At 45.0% G+C, this 7,070-nt stretch overlaps 1 long non-coding RNA gene across 1 annotated transcript; it reads right to left on the reverse strand.

Moving 5' to 3' along the window:
* Window positions 1-2,447: 2,447 nt before the first annotated feature.
* LOC128932292 (uncharacterized) lies at window positions 2,448-6,801 on the reverse strand. Its single transcript, XR_008481938.2, has 2 exons — window positions 6,725-6,801; window positions 2,448-2,720 (listed from the first exon to the last, which is right to left on the reverse strand). It is a non-coding gene; the product is annotated as an uncharacterized LOC128932292 (long non-coding RNA).
* Between the last annotated feature and the right edge of the window lie 269 nt (window positions 6,802-7,070).

The raw sequence follows: 7,070 nt of genomic DNA on the forward strand, positions 1-7,070 counted from the left end.
TTTAACCTGAGCCTTCAGTGTTATAAAAGGGAAATCATTACCAAATCCAACATCATGAAGCTTTTCCCCATGTTCTCTTATAAGAGCTTTGTAGTAATAGCTCTTACATTTAGGTCTTTGATTCACTTTGAGTTAGTTTTTGCATATGGTGTTAAGTAAGGCTCCAAGATCATTCTTTTGCATGTGAATATCTAGTTTCCCCAGCATCGTTTGTTGAAAAGACTGCCCTTTCCCCCATTGAACGGTCTTGGTACCCTCATTGAAATCATTCAACCATATATGGCAAATAAACCAGAAATGGTTTATTGGGCTCTCCATTTCATTCCATCAGTTTATATGTCTATCTTTATGCCAGTTCCACACAGTTTTGATTAGCATAGCTCTGTAATAAGTTTTGAAATCAGGAAGTGTGGGTCCTCCAACTTTGTTCTTTTTTGAGATTTTCTTGGCTGTATGGTATTTCTAGCTTTAATTTTACCATCTGCAAAATGGGGATGATATTTGCACCTGCCTCACTGGATCACGTGTGTGTGTGTGTGTGTATGTGTGTGTATTAAATGAGATAAGATATGCAAAGCACTTAGCATTTTGCCTGGAATACAGTAAGTTATATATTTAAAATATTTAAAATTTCTATTGACATAAAATGATACAAAAATTCTTTAAGGAGTTATTGCCTCTTCTTCCAAATTGTGGAATTCCAACAACTGTGATGTATCTTTTGTGATACGCACATGTGTGAGAAGACTCATTTAGAATCTAGTACTAAAATACATCAGTCTCCTCATATTTACTGGTCCCATCTCAGCACAAACAACTCTAGACTAGCGAGGCCACACCAGTGTTCAAACCAAGCTTTGCCACATCATAACCATGCCCCAGGATGAGACAGTCTTTCTGTTCTTTGGTTTTTAATATTTTTTAAATGGGCATAATAATACTGTCTTCAGAGTCTTTTGGGGTGGGGGCAGGTGAGGATGAGTTAGTGTAATATGGATGGAAAGCTGGAGCTCTGCAGCTTGCAAGCCAGCACAAAATAAATTCCTCCTGCCTGCCCATCTCTCCCTGTCCCCTTTCAGTTCCGCTTCAGGCAGCTTGTTTCATAGCTTTCTGCATCTCCCATGAAAGAAGCACATTCCACAGTCTCTGACATGAGAGAATTTACTATCTCTTTAAAGAAACAAGAATAACCTCCCAAAACAGAAGCAAAACACCACCACATCCTGCCCTTGAGGAAGCGCCATGTCCCTAAGGGCTTGAGGAGCTGACTACTGGTTAAGCAGTCACCAGGCCCTGCTCAGCCAGGCATCTGAAGACCGTGGTGTTCTATGTTCTAAAATGCATCCCAGAGGCTCATTTACATATTCATCAGGAAGTAGCAATTGAGGGTCTGCCACCCAGATTTGGGCCCACCTGTCCCCCTGTCTCATGGGAAGACAGATTAGCACAAAAATATAATCCAGAGTGATGAGTGCAGTGGGGATAGAGCTGGATCTAACACCAACCTCCATCTGCTTCTGTTTCCTGAGCTTATTCCATGAAAAAGAAAAAAAAAAAAAAAAACTAGAAACAGAATTTTTTTTTTTTTTTTTTTTTGAGACAAGAGTCTCACTCTGTGGCCCAGGCTAGAGTGTAGTGGCCTGATCTCGGCTCACTGCAACCTCCGCCTCCCAGGTTCAAGCGATTCTCCTGCCTCAGCCTCTCAAGTAGCTGGGACTACATGTATGCACCACCATGCCAGGCTAATTTTTGTATTCTTGCAGAGACAGGATTTCACCATGTTGGCCAGGCTGGTCTCAGACTTCTGACCTCAAGTGATCCACTCACTTCAGCCTCCCAAAGTGCTGGGATTACAGGCATGAGCCACCATACCCAGCTGAAACGCAGAATTTTCCAAGTTAATTAGCCCCAAGTGACAGAGCCACCCACAAGTTTGCCAGGCACTGTGTTATTATTGTGTGGATGCCCCCAGCTCGAGGTGCAGATTGTCTGGGAAAGCCCTGAACCCTCTCCCCTCAGCAATGGGCATAAGGCTATGCCACCTGAGCGGGGGACCCAAGAGATGGACCAGCAGTCCCCTCCTCTCTGCCCCCTGGAAGTTCCACAGGAAAAACAACATCCTAAGGCACCAGCGATCGTGCAAGAACAAAGCTTCAAGGTCAAGGTTCTTTGCATTTCCTCTTCCCTTGCTCCACCCAAGTCTTCATCTCTGTGAAGTGATGTGCAGCTGCTGTGCTTGGAAACAAATTTAATTCTGACATAAAAGGACGTGTTTGTGTCTTGCTTAGTTTCAAAGGTGAAGTCAATAAACATCGATGATACAGCCACCACGGACAGGAATAATGCTCCCCAGGGCCCCTTCTAATTATCGGCTGTTAAATTTTGTACTCTGCCTTGAGTGAATGTGAGCAGTTACTCTGTTAAATTAATGGAAAAACTGTCCAAAGTTTGAGATAATTAATAGTTTTTCTTTTACAATATTCTGTAATACGAGACAATGAGATGATTTTTTAAAAAACAAAGAACTTCAAATTTTAAAAAATAACTGCAAATATCCTCACTATGGAGGTTGGTTTTCCTGCTCCTGGAAGCCAGGTGTCCTTGTTCATCTCCACTGCGGTGGAATTCATGATTCCCTGGGACTGTGACACGAGGTCTTCCCAGGACATGCTGTTACCAGAGAGGAAGCCAGGAAACAGAAAGAGCAGGGAAGAGTTCATCTGGGGGGAAAAATGTGAAGCATTTATTAAAACTCGGCTTTATGTGATTCCAAATTTGAGAGAAGAAAGACATTTACAGACTCGGCAGCAACCACTATCCGCCATCAGACACCTCAAAATATTACTCAGATATTTCAGATGTATCAAAATTCTCAAATATATAAATTTTTTACTCACCAAACATGAAACAATGTCTATTGATCATTCAGAAATTTTGAGGACACACAAGGACTATGAGTTTAAAACAAAATATGAAGAATATAATTTACTAAATTGCTAGTAAAGCACAAGTCTCTCTCTCTCTCTCTCTCTCTAACACACACACACACACACACACACACACAGAACCCACACCCCATACCAACATCATTGCCCCCTTAGAAGATGTTTAATCCGTGTTCTTAACCATATTATACAGTTTCACAAACTTGGTCACAGCTCTGAATAATGGAAATAACTCCATTAATCTTGGGAAGCTTTAGAGAATTCTGCAAATGTGGTGGGATTTTAATTAACTCTAGTAAGCGCAGGACGGCCCTGGCTCTGTTCTTTTGCTGCTTACATGGCAGTGTCCACCCAACCAGGACGCCACACATGGCCCATCCAACCGCACCAGCATACGTGGTGGTAAACTTGGTCTTCCTGACAAAAAAGGACAGCCAGCTCACAGAGCAGCAGAGAGCGTGACCCAGTCAGGGACCCCAGATCTGCTTATTCTGCCTTTGGGAAGAGGGCCAAGCCCCTTCCTGTACCGCTGCTGCTTCTCTCAGACCCTAGGTTGATTATTCTGCATCTGAGTCTCTGCTTGGGTAAAAAGAGCAGGATAGGGGAGCATAGGGACCACGCCATCAGACATGGGCCACAAATATCTTCAAATGAAAAAGCAGTTTGTGGCCTGTCATAGAGTGCAGATTCATTTCTGCACAATGTTTGTGTGTGTGTGTGTGTGTGTGTGTTATACATATCTGTGCATTTAAAATAAATTCTGGAGGAATATTACCAAAATGTAATTAATGGTTATGGCTCTGAGGCACAATTTTAGGTTGCTTTACATTTTTGTTTTACTTTGATATTTAATTTTTTTTTTTTTTTTTTGAGACGGAGTTTCGCTCTTGTTACCCAGGCTGGGGTGCAATGGCGCAATCTCGGCTCGCCACAACCTCTGCCTCCTGGGTTCAGGCAATTCTCCTGCCTCAGCCTCCCAAGTAGCTGGGATTACAGGCACGCGCCACCATGCCCAGCTAATTTTTTGTATCTTTAGTAGAGACGGGGTTTCACCATGTTGACCAGGATGGTCTCGATATCTTGACCTCGTGGTCCACCCGCCTCGGCCTCCCAAAGTGCTGGGATATTTAATGTTTTAATGAGCAGGCATTAGCTCTGAAGACAGAAAAAAAATGTTTAAAAAAATTTTAAAGAGCAAATATGCAAAAAAACACCATTTTTACATATGATCAGACATGGTTTTATTAATGGCAAAGTGAGTTACTAAAAATGAGATTCTCCCGAAGAAGTAGAAGCGAGGCCCTGTGCATTTCCTCCCATCCCCATCTTTTACTCCAAAATGAATAAAGCATAGTTCATAGGATCCCAGTTTTTAAGGATGCTAATTTTCCTTTAGCTTTGACATGAAGTTGTTTGTTTAATGAATCAGAAGAACTAATGCATTTAATGTGGAAAACCTGATTACAATTTATGTGGGATTTTTTGTTCGTTTTTGTGAGTTAAACACTGGACTCTCAGTTTTCTGTTCTTTTTTCATGTAATAGTCCATAAACGGTTGTATTCGACCACGTCATTCAATGTCAGATCATACGCATTTTCTCACATTGTCCACAAAGTCTTCAGAAACATTTTAACAGCTATAATGTGGGACGCCAGGTGATTTGGCCTCTTGCTTATCATTGGCCTTTTAGGTCATTCATCGGCTATTAGAAAGAATCATTTATTCCTCAACTCATTCATTCACAAATCCAACGAATACCTCTTGAGCACTCGCTCTGCCCCAGGCCCTGTGCTAAGCACCGATGGACCATCTGACACAGTCTCCCCAGCTGAGGACAAATGTCAACCAACCAGCAGCTGCCACCACACACCAAGTTTATTGCTTTGGTGAAGAAGCAGAGTTTGACAAGAGGTTAGATGTTGAGACCCTGGCTGTTAGAGGATGAATTGTGTCCATCCTCCTGGATTCATCGGGTGAAGTCCTAACCCCCAGTACCTGACAGTGGAATTGGAATTTGTGACTAGGGTCATGGTAGATTGATTCAGTTAAGTGAGGTCATCAGGGTGGGCCCTAATCCATTGAGACTGGTGTCCTTATGAAAGGGGGAAATTTGGACACACACAGATGCACACACAGAAAGGAAACCATGTGGACGTGAAGATGGCCTTCTACAAGCCCAGGAGCGTAGGTGGGAATAGATCCTTCCCTCAGAGCCTCAGAAGGAACCCACCCCTGCTGACACCTTGACCTTGGACCTCCAGCCTCTGGAACTAGGAGAAAACTCATACCTGTTGTTGGTGCCACCCAGTCTGTGGGACTTGGTTTTGGCAACCATAGAAGGAGGCTTCTCTGGGGAAGTGACATTAGGCTGTGACCTGGATGATGAGAGGGAATCACCAGAAAAGTAAAGGGAGTGGTGTGTGCCCAAAGGAGGCCAGGCTCTAAGTCATCCAGGGATGATGGGCTCGTGAAGGATGTTGGGTATTATTCTATGGTCAATGAGCCAGGAAGTGACTTGATCAGGGTGGCCTTTGTATTCAGAGTTCCACAAAATATGAAAGAAATCACTCTTGCTTTTTGAGAAGAAAGGTATCTAATACAGAGAATTATCTGCTTACAAGTCATTAGATGGCCTGGAGGAGCAGGCCATGTCCTGGGTCTCAAAGAGGGATTCCTAGAACATCGCAGCAGAGCTCACCCACCAGGGGAGCCACTACCTCTGCTTCAGTGAGGAAGCTGGGGAATCAGAAGATGAGCTACACCTGCTGGCCTCAGAGCACAAGGTACAGGTAGCAATCCACCTTCCACAGGCCACGGCTGAAACCAGATCTGCACTGCACCTGCTGGAGCCACACCTGTTAGACCCACACCTGCTGGAGCCACACCTGTTAGACCCACACCTGCTGGAGCCACGCCTGTTAGACCCACACCTGCTGGAGTCACACCTGTTAGACCCACACCTGCTGGAGCCACGCCTGTTAGACCCACACCTGCTGGAGCCACACCTGTTAGACCCACACCTGCTGGAGCCACGCCTGTTAGACCCATACCTGCTGGAGCCACACCTGTTAGACCCACACCTGCTGGAGCCACGCCTGTTAGACCCACACCTGCTGGAGTCACACCTGTTAGACCCACACCTGCTGGAGCCATACCCGTTAGACGCACTCCTACTGGAGCTACATCTGCCAGACCCACACCTGCTGAAGCCACACCTGTTAGACCCACACCTGCTGAAACCACACCTCCTAGACCCATGTCTACTAGAGCCAAACTCATTAGACCTGCACCTGCTAGAGCCACAGCCCCTATACCTGCACCTGCTGGAACCACCTGCAGAAGTGAACACCTGCACCCTGCCACCTCTCCCTGCCTCGCTCTGCGCTAGCTCAGATCACCTACGTCTGCCTTAAGCAGAGCCTAAGTTGGAATCTACAGTTTATGGAGTCTAGGAAATACAGTCCTCACCTTTCCAGCCTTTGCTGGAGAGAAAGCCACACTGGGAGGAGGTTGGAAAAGATGTTGAATACACTAAAGTACTGCAGTGCATCCTTTTCAAAAGATCACTTTGGTGTTTATATAGAAACTGGATCAGAGGAGGCAAAGGTGGAGGAGGGAGTCTGGGTAGAAGACAGCTGTAATAGCCCAAGTGAGAGATGGTGGTTGGTCAGGCTAAAAGGGCAGGGGGGATGGAGACGAGAGATCAAAGCTTACACTCTGAAGGTACCATCCAAAGTCTTTGCTTGGGGCTCCCAGGCCCTGGAGACTCCACTCCTACCTTCTTCTCTGGCCTCATCTCGCTCTTCGCTGTGAGCTCCAGCCACATTCACACTCTTCCTGCTCTTTGAACCACACAAGCTTGTTCCTACTTTAGAGCTTTTGTCCAGGCTGTTTCCCCAATCTTGGCTGCACTGCCTGGAAACTTTCGCATGACTGATTGCTTCTTATCAAATCCCAGATTAAATGTCACATCTTCCAAGAGGCCTCCTCTGACCACACGGTTTAAAGTAACCTTCAGCAAGTCTATATATCACACTGCCTGTTTTTTAAAAACACTGCATACTAAAGTGGTATTTTCTTATTTGCCCTCCGAGCAGAAGCTCCATAAGTCTGTTCATCTCTAT

Source organism: Callithrix jacchus, chromosome 5 (genome assembly GCF_049354715.1).
Source record: "Callithrix jacchus isolate 240 chromosome 5, calJac240_pri, whole genome shotgun sequence".
NCBI classification, from domain to species: Eukaryota; Metazoa; Chordata; class Mammalia; order Primates; family Cebidae; genus Callithrix; species Callithrix jacchus.